This window comes from Nipponia nippon, unplaced genomic scaffold (assembly GCF_047370975.1).
Source record: "Nipponia nippon isolate SJK-2023a ecotype South Korea unplaced genomic scaffold, ASM4737097v1 scaffold_5, whole genome shotgun sequence".
In the NCBI taxonomy this organism is placed as follows: Eukaryota; Metazoa; Chordata; class Aves; order Pelecaniformes; family Threskiornithidae; genus Nipponia; species Nipponia nippon.
The window spans coordinates 11608943-11630165 of record NW_028262369.1 but is presented as its reverse complement, the minus strand read 5'-3'; the positions used below and the strand labels follow the sequence as shown (position 1 = coordinate 11630165).

At 40.4% G+C, this 21223-nt stretch overlaps 1 long non-coding RNA gene across 2 annotated transcripts in view; it reads left to right on the top strand.

Annotated features, from left to right (window-relative positions):
• LOC148052031 (uncharacterized) overlaps positions 1 to 20563 on the top strand; it is a 29636-nt gene extending 9073 nt beyond the window's left edge. For both annotated transcript variants that reach the window (XR_015699211.1, XR_015699212.1), the window contains exons 2-3: positions 19279 to 19380; positions 19994 to 20563. This is a non-coding gene — a long non-coding RNA (uncharacterized LOC148052031). The remainder of the gene's footprint in view (positions 1 to 19278; positions 19381 to 19993) is intronic.
• The last annotated feature ends 660 nt before the right edge of the window (positions 20564 to 21223 follow it).

The window sequence follows — 21223 nt, the reverse complement described above, 5'->3', positions numbered from 1 at the left end:
CATCCATAAGGTCCACTTTAGAATTCCAGTCTACAAATGGAAATGAGATAGGCAAGTCAAGTGCTGGGGTAATAGAGTGAAAATTAAACTTAATATTTGTATTTAGTTAAGATGTGGAGTGATGCAATAAGGTTCCTGGTATATGATTGCTTCTGTGCCACAGATAAATAAGCCAGCAAGAAAAATAAAAATTGCATGAAGAGCAAAGTAGCAGCAAATCCAAAAATGCTTCAAAGACAGCACATTGAAACTGGTTGGGTTTAAAAAAAAAAAAACTTTTGGAAAGAAACATTAGAAGTATAAACATCAAAGGAAGAACAAAAGGAAATGGGGACAAATAAATTAAAGAACAAAATTATGAAGCAAAAGAACAAAATGTCTTATACAGAAGGACTGAAAGTGAAGGACAAAGAAATAATGAAACAAGGGAATAACAAAGAGTATGAGATGTAGCTTTGAGTATCATTTGCATAGGTGTTCACAGTCCAATACAAACACTTGCTTTATACTTCCTGTTTTTTCTTTCAGTTATTTTATTGTTCCTTAACCCACAGAAGATAATTATAGATTCCTTCTAATAATAATTACAGGTAGTCTGTGCCTTCTACTTCTAGTCTCTAGGGATAACACAGAAATAGCACTGTGGGTAGTCAAGAACTGCTTGGATGCTTTGCTTTGTACCACTGGCAGTGGCAGAAGTGGGCAGGGGGGTTGCAGGTGGCAAAGGGCAGAGCATTAGTATGCATTTGATTTTGGGTAGGACTTGGGGGTGTCCGTAACGGTAGGGTGAAGGCTTGGGGAGGAGGCTGCTTTCCCTAGGGAGTCTTTGATGGAGGTCTGACAATGTGTAACTTGTCCTGTCTGCCACCTACAGAGAGGTACAGAAGAATATATGAAGTACCACTGCCAATAAAGTCCATAGGGTTACTTTATGCACTAAGGAAGATGCTATTTCCCGGACTCTTGGTGTGTAGCTGTTACTTGAAAACTTGATGTGGAGATCAGCATATAAATTAGGGCCAAAAGGTCCTGCTGTGCAGCTGCTCCAAATGTGCTTCCCCTGCCCTGATGCTCAGAGCACAGTGACAGCAGCACTGGGGTAAGGGATGAGGCTTGCTATGGGTGTATGGTGTGTAACAGATGCCCAAGCACACTCCAGGGTGAACCCATTACAGAGACAGCACAAAAGTCACAGCTTAATTACTCTATTTTCCACCTGTTTTTGTGTTATAAACCTGTGGCAAAACGGGAGTGAAATGGCCAATGGATCTTGTGAGTCCAGCTAGACCCAAACTGCTTTCCTTGTAAAGGACTCCAAAGAAACCAGTTGAACCTCCCCTTCCATACTTGGTCTGGCATTTTGGTTTATTCTCAGAAAGGAGACATCAGCATTGCTGCAAAACACTTCAGGAGGGGTAAGGATTCTGGAAGGAGCTGAAATACAAATAGCCTTGCTCCAGAGGGAAATATTGGCAGTTTGTATGCCCCTGTAGCCTCTTTTCCACCGTTAAATTTATAGAGGCTGTGTTCTGATGCAGCAGCCCTTTCTCATCTGCTCATTCATTGCAGTGGCAGCCAGAAATGGGTGAAGACTGCAAACATGCTCCTGTTTGTACCCCACAGTAAGTGCCATCTAAAGTAAATTAGTTCTTCACTTACTGGCACCTGACAGCCAGAAGGGCTGAGAAACAAACAGCAGAAAAGGAGACCAAGGAGAGAAAAAAGGACTGAGGCTTAGAGAGGTGAGAGACATAGCAGTGGAAATCGCTTCTGAAGTTGTAATAGAAAGGTTTGTGGAAAAATATTTTCTCCTTTTCTTTGCTCTCCAGACTCCAGTGTTCAAAGGGCAGGTGGTGATTCTGATTCCTGCCAGCCAGATCCTCCAGAACTGCTGCTATTTTGACTTGGGCAGGCTAACACCAGTAGTGGGAAAACTTGCCCTGGGTGCTGAATATGCATATTTGCATTCTTGAAACCCAAGCTGAACTTCTATTTAGTCTTTCCGAGTCATGATTCAAAAAAAAAAAAGCAGGAATCACAGTTGTGGAGAAAAGCAACAGAAACAGCTTTCTGGCACAAACGTATGCAAGCCATATTTCTCAAACAATTTCCCGTGGAAGTTTAACCTCTGAAGGACACTAAAGTTAAATTGAACTGTAGGTTTTGTAACATAAGATGGTATTGTCAGTCTGGCAAGTCTGACCACCATAGAGCGGTAACACAATATGAAAGAAATGGTACACCCATATTTAGAGAAAAAAAACAAGGAGCTCTTCCCAGAGTCGGCATTAGTGCTGCCATCCCTGTGTGACTATGGCCATGTCATTTAATTTCATTGCATCATCTGAAAATGAGTGTGAAATTAGTACCATATGCAGTGAGCATATAAAGGCCAGGGGAATAAATCATAATGAGAGAAGATCACATTGTCCTTAAAGAGGAAAAAATTGAGACTGTGCACATTTGAAACAACTGTGCTTTCTCATCTGTCCAGTGGGTGAGCAGGCACATGGTGAGTGCTTGCCCTGCTTGGGGTGAGGGACTGCAATGGCATCCCTGCATTATGATCTACCACAGAAGGTAGATGAGCCTCGTAACTCACCCTGTTGAGGACTGTCCCCTAATGGCAATGGGCTGGGACCTACATGTGCTAGGGGCTGGCTGTGGCTGGGATGGCCTGGCCAGCCAGATGTGCCTTTGCTAATAATAACAGGAACTGCCTTAAGAGCAAAGCTCCATCTGGGTCTCTTGCATAAGCCATGGGGTATTGGCTCATCTTCTGGACAGGTTATGTAATTGCGTCAGAAATCAAATATACAATTTGGATTTCACCTTTTTCTGAACATCTGGCTGTTAGCATTTTAGGCCTACTGATTTTATAAGGATCCTGGTTAGAAATAGGTCTCTGCGCATGCAGGCATGGAAAACAAATGCTGAAAGGTTGCTGAGACAATGACCTTGGAATTAATTTTCAAATTCAAGTGAATATATTTTCTCAGCTCAAAGCTTCAGTTAGAGCAGTGTTGTGGTGTATGTGAAAGAGTCCTTTTCTCTAATGCCTCATTGTTGCCTTTGAAACCAGCAGAGAGGAGGGCACTGGAGCCCTGCAATGAGCCAGGATGTCACCTGAGGCTGGTGGCATCTACGATAACAGTCCAGTTGACTTCAGCAGGCTTTGGAGTAGGCTCATAAAAGGCTGCTGGCAAGGCACCCTGTGGTGCCCTCGCAGTGTTTTAATTTCCTCCCTTTGCTGGACTCAGATAGTCTGAACCTACTGACCTTTGGTGCATGCTGATCATCTCCTGTTTTTCACCAGGGAAGCAAAACTCAGGACAAGTTTTGCTGGAGAATTGTCAGAGAAGTGATTGCAGCTTTTAATTTGCTTGACTTACTGGCTGATGTCCATGTTGGCAGATATTTTGGTAGCTCATTATTGTTGGAGGCTTTTCTCAATGTGTGCTCTTTAAAGCTATGTTCGATGTACCTGGTACACCCTGACTGTGTCCCTTTTACAGCCAGGTTCAGGATCTCCTCAAGTAAGTGAACTCAATGGGATTGTATGTCACAGCAGCAGCATGTAAACATAAAAGGTTTCACGGCCTTGTTCTTGATGTTTTTAAGCCTAGGGACTTTGAGGAAATGAGAAGATAAGTATGGTAGTCTGTTCCTTCAAAGCCCCCCCCCAGCATTTTTAACTACATTTCTAATTATTGTAGCAGATAATAAATACAATATATGCACCCATGCACATAAAACAGCATTATTTTGTGCTTAGTCCATGTGTTTCATGTAGAAATCTGGATGACAGCCAGATCAGTAAATGACTGATTTTTAATGGAAATAAAAAACACAACAGATGTACTGTATACTGAAAAGAGTTAAAAATAACTGTTTGCAATCTCTATGCTTGCCTTTAAACAAAATACATAATATACAGAGCAGTGGTTGTTTAGCATATGGAGACTTTAACATTAATAATTGCCTCCACTATTTGTGAGAGTTTGCCAGGTTTATGCAGGGGGGCCTTGAAGTTAATGACAAGTTTCATAGACAGGATTTCTGCTAACATTTTGAATACTCTCTCCATGTTCAAACCCTCTGACTACTATGAGCTGTGAAAATCTTTATGACCACTTGCGCGTTACAGTAACTCTTGTGAAAAGATGTGCAAATGCCCAATAGAAGTTGATTCTTGTCCCTGCTCTACTGGGGAGCTGGGTATCTTTATTTGGTTTGTATCTGGGTAAACTGAGAAGTTAATTCTGGGTCACACAGCAAACTTTTTTAATGCTGGTGCCTCTTTTGTATGACTGGTACCAATTCTTTGTTATTATAAATCAGAATAACTAGTTCAGCATTACATTGAGGATTGGCTGCATCTGGCAAAACTGGATTAATTCCAATGTGCTGCATAACTCCAGACTGACTTGTAGTCCTTGTGAGAAAGGATTTGTCTTTAAGAGTTAATTTAAGTGCTATCCCAATGTGTACGTCTTCCAGTGTGCTTGGCCTCATTGCAGCTGTCAGATGACTAGGGAGTCTTTATGTAAATAATTTTGATAATACACATTTGTAAGCTGGTGTAAAATGTTTTATTCCTTTATGAATGTTATAGTGGAAGAGCTTCATCTCCACATCACACTTGTGCTTTAATGCACAACACTTTTAAATAGTCTCCATGTAGACTCAGAAATAAGTTTTAGGGAACAGTTAACCAAGCTGCAAGGCTGATTTTTTTAAGAGGAATTTTACCTATTTCTGTCAACTTCCATACAGCACATTTTTTGATTCAATATGTTGCTCTTTTTTAAAAAAAACTTGTTTTCTTAGAGTGCTAAAAAAAGACCTTTGAAACGCCATGAGACTATAGTGATGAGTTATGCTGGAGAAACCAATATTATATCTTTCATCATTTGTCTGGTGTCCTTGCCAAACTTCTAATTTAGCAGCGCACAGTAGTGCACCAAAATGAGTCATGAATTCTTCAGTATAATTACCATGCAGTGCAAAACCGAGGCTACAGAAGTCTGAACCTTTTCCTGTCTGTCGTTTTTCCCTTCTACTTGCTTTTCAAATACCATATGCTTTGCAGGAAAGCTGTGTATTGCATCACAGCTTCAACCCTGTTCTGAGTAGATATGATTAAAAGCTAAATTTTGAGTTAATAACTAAAAGCCCTTTTCTGTGGGACAGGCACAAAAGAGAAAAAAGTGTTTGGATTATTTTTGCAGCTAGAATGTGTTTTTTAGGGGAAACACGTGGTAGACACAGCCACTGTAGAGTTGTAGGACTTGATGTGAGACCTGAGTAAATGCTGAGAGAGAGTCTTGTTGACATTTTAAAATTAGTTTTTCCTTGAATTGGTTTTTATATCCTCATATTTGTCTTGCCCATGTATTTTAGAAAGTGATCCTTACACATGAGGTAGTTACAAAGGGCAATTGGAAAGCTCATGCATTCATTCAAGGTCTGACCTCACGAATAACTCAATCGCAGAAGGGTCCCAATGACTGTGTATTATCAGTGAGATGTGAAGGTGCGCCTGAAATCTGGAGTTTCAAAATTGCTACTGTATCCAAATTCCTGTGCATTTAAGTCGTGTTCATCAAGGATCACTAATTTTTACCTGTTTCATAAGTGCATGCAAGGGCTCAAATTCTAAAAGGTCATTGCAAAAGACAAAATTCTTTACAAAGTTGCTAACACATGAAGTCTTTCTTCAGAAAGAGCTGTTTCAATTTTGCTTTTGAAATTTCACATCTTCCAAGTTGCTGTACATGACTATTACTTTCAACAGAAGTCTGGAGTGGATAAGAACTTAGAAATTCAGCACAACTTCTCCAATACAGTGGACACCTATGTTTCTTCAGACTGTGCAAGAAGATGAATCCTGTTTGCAAACATGCTAACTTAAATGTGTTGATATGTTAAATATTACTTCTGTATTTGAATTATTCCTACCTCCCTGTCTGTGTTACAGGATGATTGCAGCACAGGTACTACCAGAGCATAAACAGATGCTACAGATCGAGGGGATTTCACTTCCTTCAGCTGCTGCAAGGATGGTCAATGTTCGGTGGGATACCGTTTCTAGGGGTTGCGAAAAAACTGCTTCCTGAGCTCTTAACTGCATAAATCTGTTTCCTGCAGAAGGTACAGGAAAATGTGGTTGCATTTCTGAAGGCATAGTTAGATTTCAGAGAGTTACTACAGAAATACTGCCATTGCAAGGTCCAACTACATGACCCTTCCCACCTCCTTCTTAATATTTCCCTATTTGCTAGGGAAATGTGCCTTTCAGACGTAGGTCTCTTCAGCAGCTATAGATGGAAGGTGATTATTTTTTGAACTGTGACCATGGAAAAATACAATGACAAAAGATGTTACAAACTCCCCTTGCATTTCTGGAAACTTCTTCCCCTTTTCACAATTGCTGTTTTGGTTGCCATATCTTGATTCTGGCTTGTGACTCAGCCCTGCACTTGTTTCATGCTTGGATAAAGGCAATTAAAGCAAAGGGCTTGCTCGTGTGAGTGGGGTCATACAGATGCAGGAACAGTCACACTTTGCTGTCACTGTGCTCTACCCACACTACTAACAAAGTTCTCAACCACCCTTTCTCAGTAATTTCATTAACTAAACTCAATAGTCTGACAACTTCCCAGAAGTGTCATTTCTTTCCCTTTTATAACTGTTTATAGGAATACACTGTGATGAGAAGTTAATTCTACATCTGTGCTGAATTAGATGTCTTGGGTTTTTTTGCTGAAATGGAGTGTTTCAGAACTGCAATGTTCCTGTTGTAGGAGCTTATATAGAGGTGAGACTACATAAGCTAATGGGTCATTTTGTACCCACTATTCCTTTGCTTGGAAGTTAAATAATAAGTTAGATATATATAAGGAGTATTGTTCTTCAGGTTATGGAGATGTTAGGCTTGTCCATTATATGATCTGCTCTCTTCAGTTGCTGCAGCATCAATAGTGTTTCTCCCAATTAATGTTTTTGTAGTTCCACAGATGCATGAAGAGTTTCAAAGCACAAGTAAAAACACTTTCTAAAAGAGTCAGCCTAAGCATGAGTGTACATTGAGAGGAGATAACAGCAAATGATAGAACATACTTGGTATGAAAGACAACATAATTATATGAGAAGCTAGTGTAATTGTCTGGGGCGGGTGAACAAGTCAATTGTTTTGATGAGAGCATGTTGGATGGAAAACTTAGAGAAGAGTTGCTGAGAAAGAGCTTATACCAGAGATGAGGCATGTTGGATCAAATCCAACAGGACACTTCAGGCACTGGGACAGCACAAACAAACCTGTCCTACTCACTGTGACTTTAATAGCTGCCTTAGAAATGGGTTTGGTCTGAATGCTGCATTACTTTGATTTTTTTGTCAGTTAAAGTCTGATGCAATTAGATGAAGCCCTTGCTCTGTGTACTTGACACTGCAAGATTCTGAGGAGACTGGCCCTGATCCAACAAAGCACTTAAGTGATTCCATTAGCTTAAATGGCACTACCTGTGTGCTTAAAATTAAGCATGCACTTAAGTGCTTTGCTGGGTTGATGCCAGTGTGTACAATGGGTGGCAAGATTAGATTCGTAGTGATCACCAGAGTCTTGGTTTGGTTTTTGCATGCAGGAGGTCTGTATCGTTTTGTTTATTGCCTCTTTAGGCCCACTCTTTAAGTTGTGATTTTAATAACAATAAGTGGCAACACTAAATAAACCACCCCCAAAAAGTGCTTCTCACAGAATTTTGACAATGCACACTCTCAGAAACTGTTCACCCAGAGTAATGCCAAACTGGGCCATTCCAGTTAACAACACTGAAGTGTGTGAGGCAGTTAAATACAGAGACTGATGTCTTGTAACCTGTGAATATTGTTTGGGAGCAGTTGAAGAATATTATTTGAAATGGCTGATGTTCTTGCCTGAATGAAGGCTGCATAGCCAGATGCCTAATGACATTCTTGGATTAAATGGAGCTATATAGTCTGGGTATAATTGTGGTAAAACTATATCATAAAATACTATAATTATTATTACTTGGTTTATATACTGTTCTTAAAAAAACCCAAAGGCATGGTTAATTCAGAAGTAAGCACATCCGCTAAGTCTGGAAAGTTAGAGGTCATCCAGGTGCAAGAGTCTATGGAGAAATTTGAGATGATTTACCCTAAATTAAAGAAAATGGGCTTGGAAGGGACCTCAGGAGGTCACTTAGTTCATCTGTCTCTTTAAACCACCAGCACCATATATTCCCCAGTCTCCCTAAGCTATCTGTTCCAGGGCATAATAGTCTTTACCATTAGAAAGTATTTCCTGATGCCCAAATTGAATTTCCCTAGATGTAATTTTATCTCATTATTTTGTGTCTAACCTACCATGCACATGAAGAATAGATTATTCCCTTCCCATCTGCAGCATCCTCTTACAGCAGTTTCAGGGCAGTGCTGAGCTACTGTTCCTCCATGTGAGTCTCCCCTACTGCATATTTTTTTCAAATTTTCACACTTCCCTCATTTCCATCCCTCTAGGATCTTGTTCTGGACAACCACCTATGAGGGACTAAGAAGGGAGCTGAGAATATGCTCCTAGGGTTTTAGGCAACAAGAAAGCCTGGTGGGTAGAAGAAATTCTGTGTGTCTGTCTTGCCATGTCTCATCAGAGGGTATAAGAATGCCAAGTCCCAGTATAAAAGACTGTGCATGTGACTTTATTGACATGGCTTTTTTATTAAAGAAACATTTAATTCTCAAACTTCTAATTTCTTTTACCTAGCAATAAGTGATAGAGGAGACAAAGCTGTGGTCAGATGCAGCTGTTGCTGAAAGGTCTGTGTTTTCCCTGGGAAATTGGGTGGTAGATTTGCATTTTTGCTCTTTTTGTGTGACTGCTGACTCACTCCTCACAAAGGAGGCTCAGTTCTGATGCTGAATTTTGGTTCTGTTGGGCAGCAGACAAAAGGCGAAGACAGAGTTTACAAGCAGTGCTGCAATTTCTGCAAGCCTTGACTGGTCACCCCTTCAGGAGAGACCTGGAAGCTTGTGAGGTATAAAATGGAAAAAGAGGAGAAGGGAAGCAGCTTCTGAAAGTTCTCTGCACTGCTTTAGCTCAAATCCAAGAAAGCCTATTTTAGCCTTGGGATGTTTCAGTTACATTCCAGTGATTGAATTTTATTTTTCTATTAAAGATCAGTTTTTTTCAACAGCTTGGCACACTTGATAGCCTTATCTCAGCATTTGGGCACACTTTAAGTGCAGAGTTTTCCTCAACTGGCTCTACCAGTACTAAAAAGAACTTTTTTTGCAGGAATATCCCTGAGGACAGCCTGGGAACATCAGGAATTCAGAGGGCAGCTCTTGCATTGCACACTCTTACTGAGCAACCCTTTCCTACATATGCATGTGCACTGCTCTTTTTATTATTCCTGAAGCACCTCAGGAAACTTCTGCAATGCACAGCCCTGCCTTCCTTGCAGCTTTGATAACGCTCTCGTGTTGACAGATGATACTCACGTGGGTGCAAAGCCAGTTATATTTACACTCTCCCAGAAGGCTCGGTGCAGTTGTCACAACTTGTCAGTGGTCAGGACCGAACAGTTTGTGGCTGGTGTAAAGACATTTTTCTGTTATAGAATTTGGCATGTTTAAAAAGGAGCTGGGTGACTGTGATTATTAAGATGTAATCAAATGCATTAAGGCAACTATTTCCTTCACCATTAATAATGAGAAACCTGGCAATATAATCTTCCCTTCATTCTCTTGTTTCACTTTTGTGGTGAGAAATGAAATGAAAGTAATCAGGAGCTCCAGGAGCCTTTTTGCACTGTGTATTTTTGTTGTCATAAAAATCATAAAATAAGTATTTCTGTCATGTAATTTTAGTTAAAAATTTTCCTGGAGAAAATCTTTCCTTTATCATAGCTCCTAAGTGTTCCCATAGATGAGAATTAGGCTCTTAATTCATTGAGGTACTTTAGAAAACTCCCTTAAACCTCACTTGCAATATGTACATTTCCTTCTCAGGTAGTCTGCTTCATTTTTAGTTTCCTATATTGATATTTATTTGTTTACTAAAGCTCATATAATTTATTTTAAATCCTCTGTAAGAGTTAAGGGATTAGGAAATGATGGGCTATAGCAATAATCTTAGATCATGTTTAATATCTTAAATACTTTTCCACTACAGCAGATTAAATAGTCACCAGCTTTTACCTTATAAAGCCTCATTTAAACCTAATGCTCAAAGATAAATGTTGTAGAAATTAACATTTAACACTTTTGTTTGACATGGGCTTACAATGTTTTCTCAACTGAGGAAAATGAGGAAAACTGAGTTGAAATGGTTGAATCCCATTATCTTTGATTCTGCTCCTTTTTAAAAGTGATGATCTTTTCACAGTTTGTCTAATGACTCCCTTGAGTTTGTTAACCTTTGTAATTATACCATTTAATTTTTCATCTATCTCTTAAATCAATTTATATAGTAGATTCAAGACAATTTCTTCATATTCTGGATTAAGCACTCTGTTCCCACTAGAACCTGGAGTTCTAATTAGACCTCCAAGGTTGAGGTCTTCTGATGTGCTTTGCCAATGCTGGTTTTAGACTGATCTAACTGTAATAACACAGACTGTCAATTTCCACTGGGACACCTCAAAGGTAAACTGGGAGATCTCAAAGGTAATTCAGTCAAGTAGAGGAATACTTTTATTCTGACTTTCCAAAGTGATAGTGAACAAAAGGGAGGTGAAATGACTTGTGCAAGACAACAGAGGTAATTAAGAAGTCCTCATTGTGAATGGCAAGACCCCACTCATTTCAGTGGTTTTGGAGCTAGTGTTCTGAATCAGGGCAAATGAGACTCAGTGGATATATCTTCAGAGCCAGTGGAGGATGTGTACAAACCTTTTTCTCTAGTTTAATTTGACTGCTCTTCACACTGCTTATGTGCATGCAGGTGCTCAGCCAGGCAAGGTTAGCTTGCTCAAAGGGGAGACCCACCTTCTGTGTTCGGGACGAATGAGATATGAGTCTTGCCTTTACTTCTTCCTTACTTTTCTAGCTGGTTAGAAACAGAAGAATGAAAAGAAACCTGGAGCTTTGAGGTATTTGGGGGTTTGACCTCTGAAACAACTAATTCAATGAATCAGATGAAAATGCAGGAATAAGAGTTTTATGATTGAGAAAAATGGGAGAAAAATTCAGGTCATCAAGTGAATGACAGTTTCTTCAAATCAGACTTTTCACTGACTTCAGTGAAATCCTGGATTGGGGCTGCAGAATGATGTATTTTCAAAAACATATAAAAATGGTTTGTCAAGAATCAGACGTGCACATGACTGCAACCTCTCTCTCCATTTCATGTCACAAGGCAACTGTGAAATCCAGTTCTACAAACAAGAAGTCTAAAATGAGAGACTTTCATTGTTACATGGAGCCCTGCAATCCACAAAACAAAGATTAAGAATATCCTGTGCTACCCCACTAGGGGCATGGATGATTTTGCTAACAGATTAAGTCACTTCATGCCATTTACTATCACAGTTGCATCTGCACTGTTATTAAGGTATCTTCACTTCCAGCCTGGAATTGTCTTCAGAACCATGAATGGGACCCAAAAGTTGTCTTATGGAAATAAAATTTCAGTTCACTAAGTGGTAGAGATGTTAAATCTCCTAGCTTTTGAATCCTGTTTTTCTGAGAGCTCACATGCCCTGGCAGAGCAATGTAGCACTGAGGTGCCCTAATGGGTTAGCCCTGAATCTTCCCACTGGTGTCAGAGTAATTGCCCTCAGCACCTTTTCTACTTTGTCTCTCACAGCAGAAGTCTTTCCTCCTGGCTGCTTGGGTGATGAGGCTTGCAAGCACAGGGCAAAAGAAGTTTTATGGCACCTGCTTTTTTGACTGTTATTTCTCAATTGTCTTTGCGTAAATGTTGTAGAGACAGTGGAAAGAGCTGGAAAAATATGGATTACGGAAACTTGTTCTTTTAGAGACTGCTGAAGTGATTTTTGGTTAAGGCTGCTGAACTAGACTTCAGGGCAAATACACGAAGCAAGTCTGAGCTAGCATAGCTGTGAGATGTTTGCCTTAATGCCATTAGGAAAACTGCTGCTTTTAGGCTGAATGAGGAAAGTATTTGAGATACAACCAGGCGTCTCTACTTCTGTGCTGCTTTAACTTGCTCTGTGCCCATCCATGGCAAGTATTTATCATGGCACCTCTGCCAAAGTGGAGGCTTGTAACCCTTAGGAACGTGCTCTGTATTTCAGTGCTTTTATGGCTCTCAGTTTCTTCTCACTGGTTTCTCTTCTCATTCTGGAGAGATGAGAGCATGGGTTTTAGTCCTCCAACAGGAGCATCCCACCTGTGTGCACAGCATGCAATATGCTAAAGCCCTTTATTCAAGGACAAGCAAGTGTTTTTCCTGTGGCTCTTTGCTTTGGACCTGTGTGCTGAGGGTCCCCAAAGCTGCCAGCATCTCTTTTATGAAATGCCGAGCTCCTGTTAGCTTGGGGAAGAGCCCTGACTTCTCACACTAATCCCTCCTGAGGTCATGCCATGCTCAAAAAGAAACACATGAAAATAGTCCTGTTCCCAGCAGCTCTCTTGCTGCTGCTTTTCCACCAGTGCCAAGTTCACAGTGGCAGGGAGACCTTGCTCATCTCCCTGCATGCCACTGTGATCTCCTGTTTCCGTGAAGCTGTCAGGATGGCTCCTCCAAGCAAATCATCTGTGTTTCCAGTGATAAATCCTGCAATCCAGCTTCACCTTCCAGCAACTGGCAGGTCTTGGAAACAAGTTTGCTGGTCCTCGAGATGGCAAAGTCCCTCTCAGCATAATGCCCTGTGCCAGAGCCTCCTACACAGGGGCCGGGGATGCATTTGCCTCCAGCTGCCTGCTCCCCAGCTCACATGGGTCATGTCACTGCAGAGCTGTGGCTCCTGATGTGGTTTTCTGCCCCTCCTGAGTTGAGAAGCTCCCCCCTATGTTTCCTCTCCAGTCCTTTCCAAGTTAGTGTTGTTGCATCTTCCCTGCCAGACCAGTATCACTCTCAGCTCTCCTCCTGTTTTGCTCCTAGCCTCTGCTATGACTGACTCTGCTTTCCCATCCACAGGCCCTTGGAGCTGCTCTGGAGGTTGGATGGGAATTGCAAAGGCATTTTTCTTGGAAGAGGGCATCCTAACTGTGCCCTAAAAGAGAAGAAAAAAGTAATGTAGACTCTAAGTCCATATCACTTCATCCCTGCATTTGGTTCCCAGTGTATGGAAGAGCATCAGGGAAAGTTCAGATTGGACATTAGGAAAATGTTCTTCACTGAGACACTGGAACAGGCTCCCTATGGAAGTGGTCATGGCACCAAGCCTGTCAGAGTTCAAGAAGTGTCTGGATGATGCTTATGGTCGTATGGTTCAGTGTTAGGAAGTCCTGTGAGAAGAAGGGAGTTGGACTTGATCCTTTTGGGTCCTTTCCAACTAGAGATATTCTATGATTCTAAGACCATCCTGTGCTCTATCAGCCCTTCCCTAGAGGGTTGTACAGAAGTCATGTCCTTCTTTATACAGAAGTAATGACTAGGGGGATGGGCTTTGCTCAGACTTTTTATCCTTTACTCTTTTTCCTCTCCCCAAAAAACCAAACTGCCAGTTCTGCCTCTGATAGAGGAGTAAAAGAAAAGTGCTTTTTATTAATTGTTGCATAGAAAATCAGCAACAGCAGTGCAAGGATGAATTTATCTTCCAGCTCTTCAGCTTGTACTTTAGTCATACTTTGTCAACCAGACAATGCTCATCACTTATATAAAAAAACCCTTCCAGAGAAGATACAAGTAAGGAGAATACATGTATAATGAAATAACAAGTCTTGGCATTTCCTACAGAAGCAGCTAAACATTCAGCTGTGATCAGTTTTATTAAGAGGAGAAACTGCTAGAAACAATAGTGGCCCAAATAATTGATGAGAGAAGAATTTGGTCTCTGGCTGGTGGCTGTAATAAACTTCTCTTGTTGGCTTAGTTCATTTACTGCAGGTAGGAGCCCTGTGTAGTGATTAAAGAAGCAAAATATTTTAGGCACAACAGAATGTAACAATTCTCCCAGTGAACTAGACAGAAATGGCTGCGCAGGTAGATAAATGGAAGAGGAGATGCTTTTATTTGAAGTCCATATTAAATTAGGGAGCAGTTATTTTTGTTCTTTGCCCTTTGCAGGTAACAGTGAAGCAAAATGATATTTCTGGGACTACTGCCTTGTACAGGCTGTGTCCAGCCTTTTGATTAGCACCTTGGGAGCTGAAGCAGGGGAAAGGAGATGCCTTTCCTTAGTGTGATTGCCAGGCAGGAAGATTTGGGGGGATGCTTGGGCCGGAGGAGAGGGTATGTCAGGCATGGCTGCAAAGGAAGGGGAGGGAAAGCTCATGAACACTTATATTTGGGTTTGCTTTAACTATGGGTGGTGTTCAGGACCTGGATCTCCTCCCTCCCAGCATGTAGGGCTGGTTAGCCACTGAAGGGCAGAGACAGGGAGGAGATAGGGCATGGGAAAGACCCTGCCCAGAGAGGGGCAACACCTGCTGGGTGCCCACACAGCCCTGTCCCTTGTGTTCACTCCTGTCATATACATAAAAGCATATCAGTGCCCTGCTGTAAAGGTGAAGTTGCTTTTTGTGAGGACATTTGGGTAGCCCGAGTTGCAGTCACATATTTTAGAGATATTAGACCCAGGCAGAGAAAGCCCCATTGCCTTTCATGAAGGCAATATAAGACTAGAAAGCACCACTGGGGCCAAGGACGGCAGTAGTTATGAATAACTCATTTAATCTGTGCAAGAAAATGAGTAAATAACAACATTGTCCTAAGAAAGAGTTATGTTTTAATGTTTCATTAATGTTTTGTGAATGATGATAATTCTTTTATATAATTTAGCATGCTGGGCTCTTCCATCCCTGGAGTTCTTTCCAGATGGGATAGTGAATGCAAGAGAAAGAAAGCTGTCATGGCCATCAGCGTATTGTTAGAGTTAACACAGGAGTTGTCAAATGGTGCCTGTTTGCTGCCGAAAAGCTCTGTATTAGCACGAGGCTGCCAAACTGTAACATTTATCACCAGTAACTATTATTTGAAAAGATCATTTAGTATCTGTCAAGGCTGCTGTAATATTTTTTTGGCCAAAGAATTTAAGTGGGAAGATGTGTGTGTGCCCCTGCACTTCTGATTAATTGTAATCTCACATAATGCACTCCTCAGCTTGACATTTTTAAAGTAAGGGTAGGTTGGTTGATTCCTGAAATTAATTATAATTCAGATTTTGGAGTGTGAAAAACGGATAGAGAGCTTTGTATAAACCCTTTAGACACAGCTAGAATTTGGACTGATTTATTATGCACTTCTATTATGCTCTGCTGCTCATGTCATGAAATCTTTAGGAATTTATTGCAAGAAAATAGCTCCTTTTCACAAATTTGATGCAAGGAGAAGATGGAATTGGTATTTTAATTGCATTTTGATAAAGGAAAACAAAGCCAGTGAGTGCTGTGGCCCTTAGTACACCTGATGAATTGATTCTCTGGTGTCCCTAATTCAGAAAGAGTAAGGAAAACTTGTATCTGCATGAATCCCTGTGTGAAACTTTTGAAAACATAAACGCTAACATATGCTGGGATAGCTTATTTGCCTTCCCTTGCAGGAATAAATTAGCAAAGTCAAAATACTTCCTAGCACTTCAGCAGGAGTAGTCCTTTGGTGGTTGTCCTTTAAGTGTTAAACTTATTAATGCATTTCTTTAGAAAGATTAAATTGTCTTCAAGTTCTCCTGAAACTGTGGCAGCAGAGATATTAACTTCTGAATTCAACAAATGCTCCAAATAAAGGTCTCCTCTGGAGAAGATATTTTGGAATTACAGCTGTCTGCACAAGGAGTTATTGAGAAACAGCCATGACAGGATGAAGACTGCTGTCTTAATCTGAATCACCTTTCATGTGTAAACATGGTTAACTTTATTACACTTAACAATCTTTAATGAAGAAACTTTCCAGCTAAGGATTACAATATATTAATACCTGCATGCTCAGAAGTCCAGAAGATGGAGGAAAAATATAGTGAAATACTGTCTGGGTTTTTGTAGAATAACTCGTATGTGTGATTTGGATCTAAAGAAATGTTTATATCTCCATTGGGTGTCAGAGCCTCGCTGGGAGCTGCAAGCAGATTGTTACAGGAACAATAGGATTTTTTTCATTAAGCTCTTCCCTGTTGGCTAAGATAAGAAAGCCTCCTCCCCTACTTGACTCATGCAGTAGATCAGATAAAATCTATATATAAGATAAAACTTAAGTGCAGCAGGAACTTGGAAGAGCCATTTTCTAGGAAACAAACCTTAGCAGGCATCAGTTTGAAAAAGAAAATAGACATTGATTTATACTGTGTTATAGAGGAATTTTTGTTTCTGGTAGTAAAAGCAAATCCCAGTTGTTGGCTCCAGATGTACTTTCTGTTGGAGACTGTGGATTGTAACAAAGGCATCATCTGCAGGTTGTAATTCTCCCTTGCAGAGCCTTTGGAGGATGGGGAAGTTTAGTTGCTTGCTCTGAGATAGCCTTCATGCCATGTTAGCATACACGGCAATCACTTGCAAAAATTGCTGACCTTAGCAGGCTGCAAGGTTTGTCTTATGTGGATGAGTATTTCTTGAATTTTGGTTCTGTGGTGAGGACAAAAAGACCTTTTGCAGGTTTATTGTTCTTCAGCCTTACCTAATCACTGTAATGACAGCATCACCAGTTGTTAGGATAACTCAAAATCAAGCAGGAGGGTTTTCTTTTCTTGGAACACTCCCTCTTCAAAACAGTGGCAGAGCAAAAGAGATTGTCCATTTTTTTTCCCTTGCATAACTTATTTTCCTTTTCCTCTAAATTATCTGCACTGCTGGTCTCTGCATATTATCTACCTCAGTTGCTCTCATGAATATAGATTCTAGGGATTGTGCTAACACATTTTTCCTTGCATTTGGAAATCCAGTTGGTGCTATGTGCAATACTCTAATAGCATATATGGGTCAGGTTGTATTCTGAGTTTGCATGATGAGCTCTGACTGAAGTCCCTAGGGACAAATAACCCAAATAGAGGCCTGTATTCCTCTAGTAACTTGGCTGTAATACAGTGCTCATTACGTGAGTGCTTGAGTACCTATACTTTCATGATTAATGTTATGCAAGATATAATTTAGGTGTTCCACTGTCTGGTATCTCAGGGAATATTTCCCTTCTAGGTGGATAAATTCTTTTGTCTCTAACTTGAATAACGCAGTTACAATTTTCACATTATCCAAATTCTTGGGGGTTTCTCCACCACCCTCCGCTTCATATAGGCATTCTGCAGATTCTCTAGAGAAAGAATTGCACCCTGAAATTTCAGAGGGAAAACATCTTAATATTAACTAGATTTAAACAGAATATTGAAACACATACAACTCTCTATTAAGCAGCTATATATCAAGACCTTGTTAAAAAATGCTTGAAGATCCTTTAATGGAAAGGAATACATGAACCAAAGGGGTCTTCTACACAGTGCAACACTTGACCAAAGCAGAGACTCATGTAGAAAAGGTATTTGCTCTTGGTCAGGTTGGATGTGCCGTCTTTTAGATGTGTCTGTGTACTGGAGTCCCTTGCTGTAAGAAAGCTGGGTTGTCAGCAGCTGGCTGGCAGCCAAGGGGGGCTATTTTTTCATGATAAGTGGGACACATGTGGTCCAGGTTTGCTGAAACCAGATAATTAATCAGAGGATGAAAGTGAGAATGAAATGGAAGGGTATTCAGGTATGATCATGGGGTATCTTCCAAAATGGATTGTGATATACAGAGTATGCTGGCAATAAAATCCAAAGATGAAATGCATTCATTTAATCAATTAAGATCAATTAGTGGAATCAAAGGCACTGTATTGATTGCAGCTAATGCAGAGTTTAAAGCATTTTATCACTAGTAATTAAAAAATTGGCTTGATTTCCTATTTCAAATCTGTCCTGTGTTTGTAGTAAGCATTATAAATAATAGTATTATTAGTTATTTAATATTTGTCACCCATCTTTTGTAGTTGCTTGAGTAAAATTGTACTGTACTTAAACGTGAGTTTTTCTCTCTAATTCTAAATAGCCAATTTCTACCACCTTTTTGTGACCTCTCTTCAAAACTGTTTCATAACAGTATCCACCCACAATTTCTTTCGATGAAGTGAAAAATGATCAGGATTATATATATTTCCTTCTAAAAAGAAAAATGTTTTCTCAAATGCTAACCCTCACTTTTTGACAGAAGTATGATTTTTCTTCAGTTTTTTAATTTTGGAGAAAAGCCTTAATGGAGACATATTTATACAGCAACAACATCCTTTTGCTTTACTAGCTTGTTTGCTCAGAGAACTAAGTGAAGCTATCCTGACAAATGAATTCTTTTATGGGCGTGAGCTGTATTTCCCTTAGGGGTGTGTGTGGTCAAGTTGTACCAGCACATCCTTGCTAATGCAAGCCAGCCCTAGGCTTGGAGGAGTAAGCTGCACTGGGACAGGCACTCTTCTGCTGGTGTAAGGGCACCCACGCCCGGCAGCGAGTGTTGTGAGCAGTGTGTAGCTGTTGTGTGAATGCAGGCTCAAAGGATGCTTCACACTGAGCATCTCCATATTCTCTCTAAGGCTCCATTAAAGCATTTCTCATCTTTCTGGCCATATCAAATAAGAAAAGTTTGGCTCACAGAGAAAGATGTTTTCAAATGACTCTTGGCTTTCAAACCTGGTCTCCACCCTGTTCCAAGGGTGCTGATTTAAATGCAAATATAAAATTGTACTGAATGCAGCTGAAAAAAAATATTGGTGGCTTCTTAGCTAGAGCAAGGCTCTTTCACCTGCACAAACAATGTTTCATGCAGACCTCTTCCCCTTGCTAGCTCCAAGAGGCAAATGTTTCTGGTCCTGAGTGTTGTTTGTTCCCAGTCCCCCAAGTGTGGAAAAAACAGCTGTTTTTTCCTGTGTGTTGGCTAGGAACGGACTGTTCAACACATGGATCTCTGAAGAATCACTCTGAGACGGGTTGGTACAACTTATCACCTGATGTGCCACATGCTGAGGTGGAGCTGTGGCCTCTGCTAAAACAAATTGGACCAGGAAAAGAGATAATCATTATATAACCTTTACATTACTCAAGGAGAAGGAAACAGTGCTGCACACTACTGTATTTTCTAAGCTCTTTGTGTACAATTTTTATTTTTTTTATGTAGGTGTTGTCTTTTTCCATTGTTGTTTCCTTGGATCCTGATACTCTGAGGGTAGAAAGCTGCCTCCCATCTTTGACTCCTGAGGAGGAGCTTTACCCTGACCCAGTAAGTACAGCAAAAACAACTGTGGAAAACAAGCTGTCAGCCACAGATTACTGCATGACAAGAACTGCAGCGCTGGCTTTTTTCTCTGGTGTTCAGACTTGAGCACTCAGTATCACAGTCTGCTCAGAGGAAAGTTTGTTTCAGTTCAGGACCCAAACCAGAGGAACCTATATTCTGTCTTCCATAAAGCAGGGTAGTCCCTGACAAGTGTCAAACCATTACTGTGAGATTTTGAGGAGCTGTTCTCCCCTTTTCTGCAAAAAAACCCCATAAAACTGAGGTTCCTCCACCCAACCAAACTGATAAAAAACAAACCGCAAAAACTTCTAAATAAAACATGAGGCGGAGGAATTTTCACTGGCGTTGGAGGAAGGAAGAGACAATAGCAAAGTATGTGGCAGCCTACAGCAAAACACCACATGGACAGTAATGCATACTTGATGCACAGTAAAAAAAAAATTCCCCCAAGCCCCCAAGGTAGCTCGTGAGTACTGTGAAACCCCCTTGCATAACTGATGTGACAATTTTGATGGGCCTTTCTTCCTAAGGAGCAGATGAGATTCCTGCTCATCTCCAAAAAGTCAATTTAAACTATGTCTGCTTCATGTTACAGCAAATACCTTGTGTTTGAAGTCCTCGTTCACAATCTGAGAACCCCAGCACTTCTAGGATCCTGCTGAACTGTAGCTTGACTGACTCAAGCCTTATATCCCACTCTGCTGCAGAAAAGTTGTGTTAATGGAGCAAAGGAAGGCAGGGGTGAAGATGTCAGGGAGAGGCAGTGGTATTACAGCAGCCCTGTGCACATCTGCAGACAAAAAGGCAGAGGAAAACTTGCTTGTTCAGCTGCAGATGTTCTGTTGCTTGGTACCTCTGACAATAAGACAGAGCTGTTCATAGGGATGCTCATTGAGTGTCTTTCTATTGGGGACTGAATTCCACCAGAATCAAAACTGTTCATGAAATCATGCTGTTTAGTCAATTTTTTTTTTGGTGTAGAGCGGGAAGGGAAAAAAAAAAGACAAGATTATTACAGCAGCATTATAGTGGTCTGTGTCTTCAGTACTAGAACAAGAAACTTCAATTACCCCCTGGGGAATTTCAAATTATATTTTTCCTACTGTCATAGAAACTGTCAAAAATAAAAATAAGTAATTCATGCAGAAACCAAATGTTTTGACAAATCCAAAGCAACTCTTTTCTCCAAAATTTCTATTGCAAGGAGTTTTGAAATGTTGGTGTGTTGTTCTGATGTGAAAGAGAAATTAATCTGAACATATCCTATATGAAACAAGATGTCCAGTTGTGACCCAGGGCTGCAATAAAATGCTCTTACAGATAAAATTCCAGTGGTCTGAGTACCATCAAGTGTTTGGTAGATATGGCTTTAAGTCATTTCATTAACACAGACTTTCTTATACTCAAATTGTTCAGTCTTTTTCCACCTCATTTATCTATATGGAAATGATCAGGACTATGTGGATCATACAGCTCTACATGAAAATAATGAGAGGATCTGAAGATTTCATGTAGAGCTGAATTACCAGAGAGACATAATTCTATAAAAAGTAGGGTCAATTCTCAGTTCTGGGAAACAAGGATGGACATAGGGTTTTGGGTTTTTGTGTTTTTTTTTTTTTTTTGTTTGGTTGGTTTTTTTGTTTGTTTGGTTGGTTTTTTTTTTCTCTGGGGAGTGGGCATGGTTCAGAACAGATAGAAAAAGACTCAATAGTTGGCTGGACATCTTTATCTTAACTGCAAAAAGTGGGGAGAGGGAAAATCCAAGGCGTTAAAGGCCCATCTGTCTAAAACGCACACTGGATAAAATCCTAATCTGTCTCAT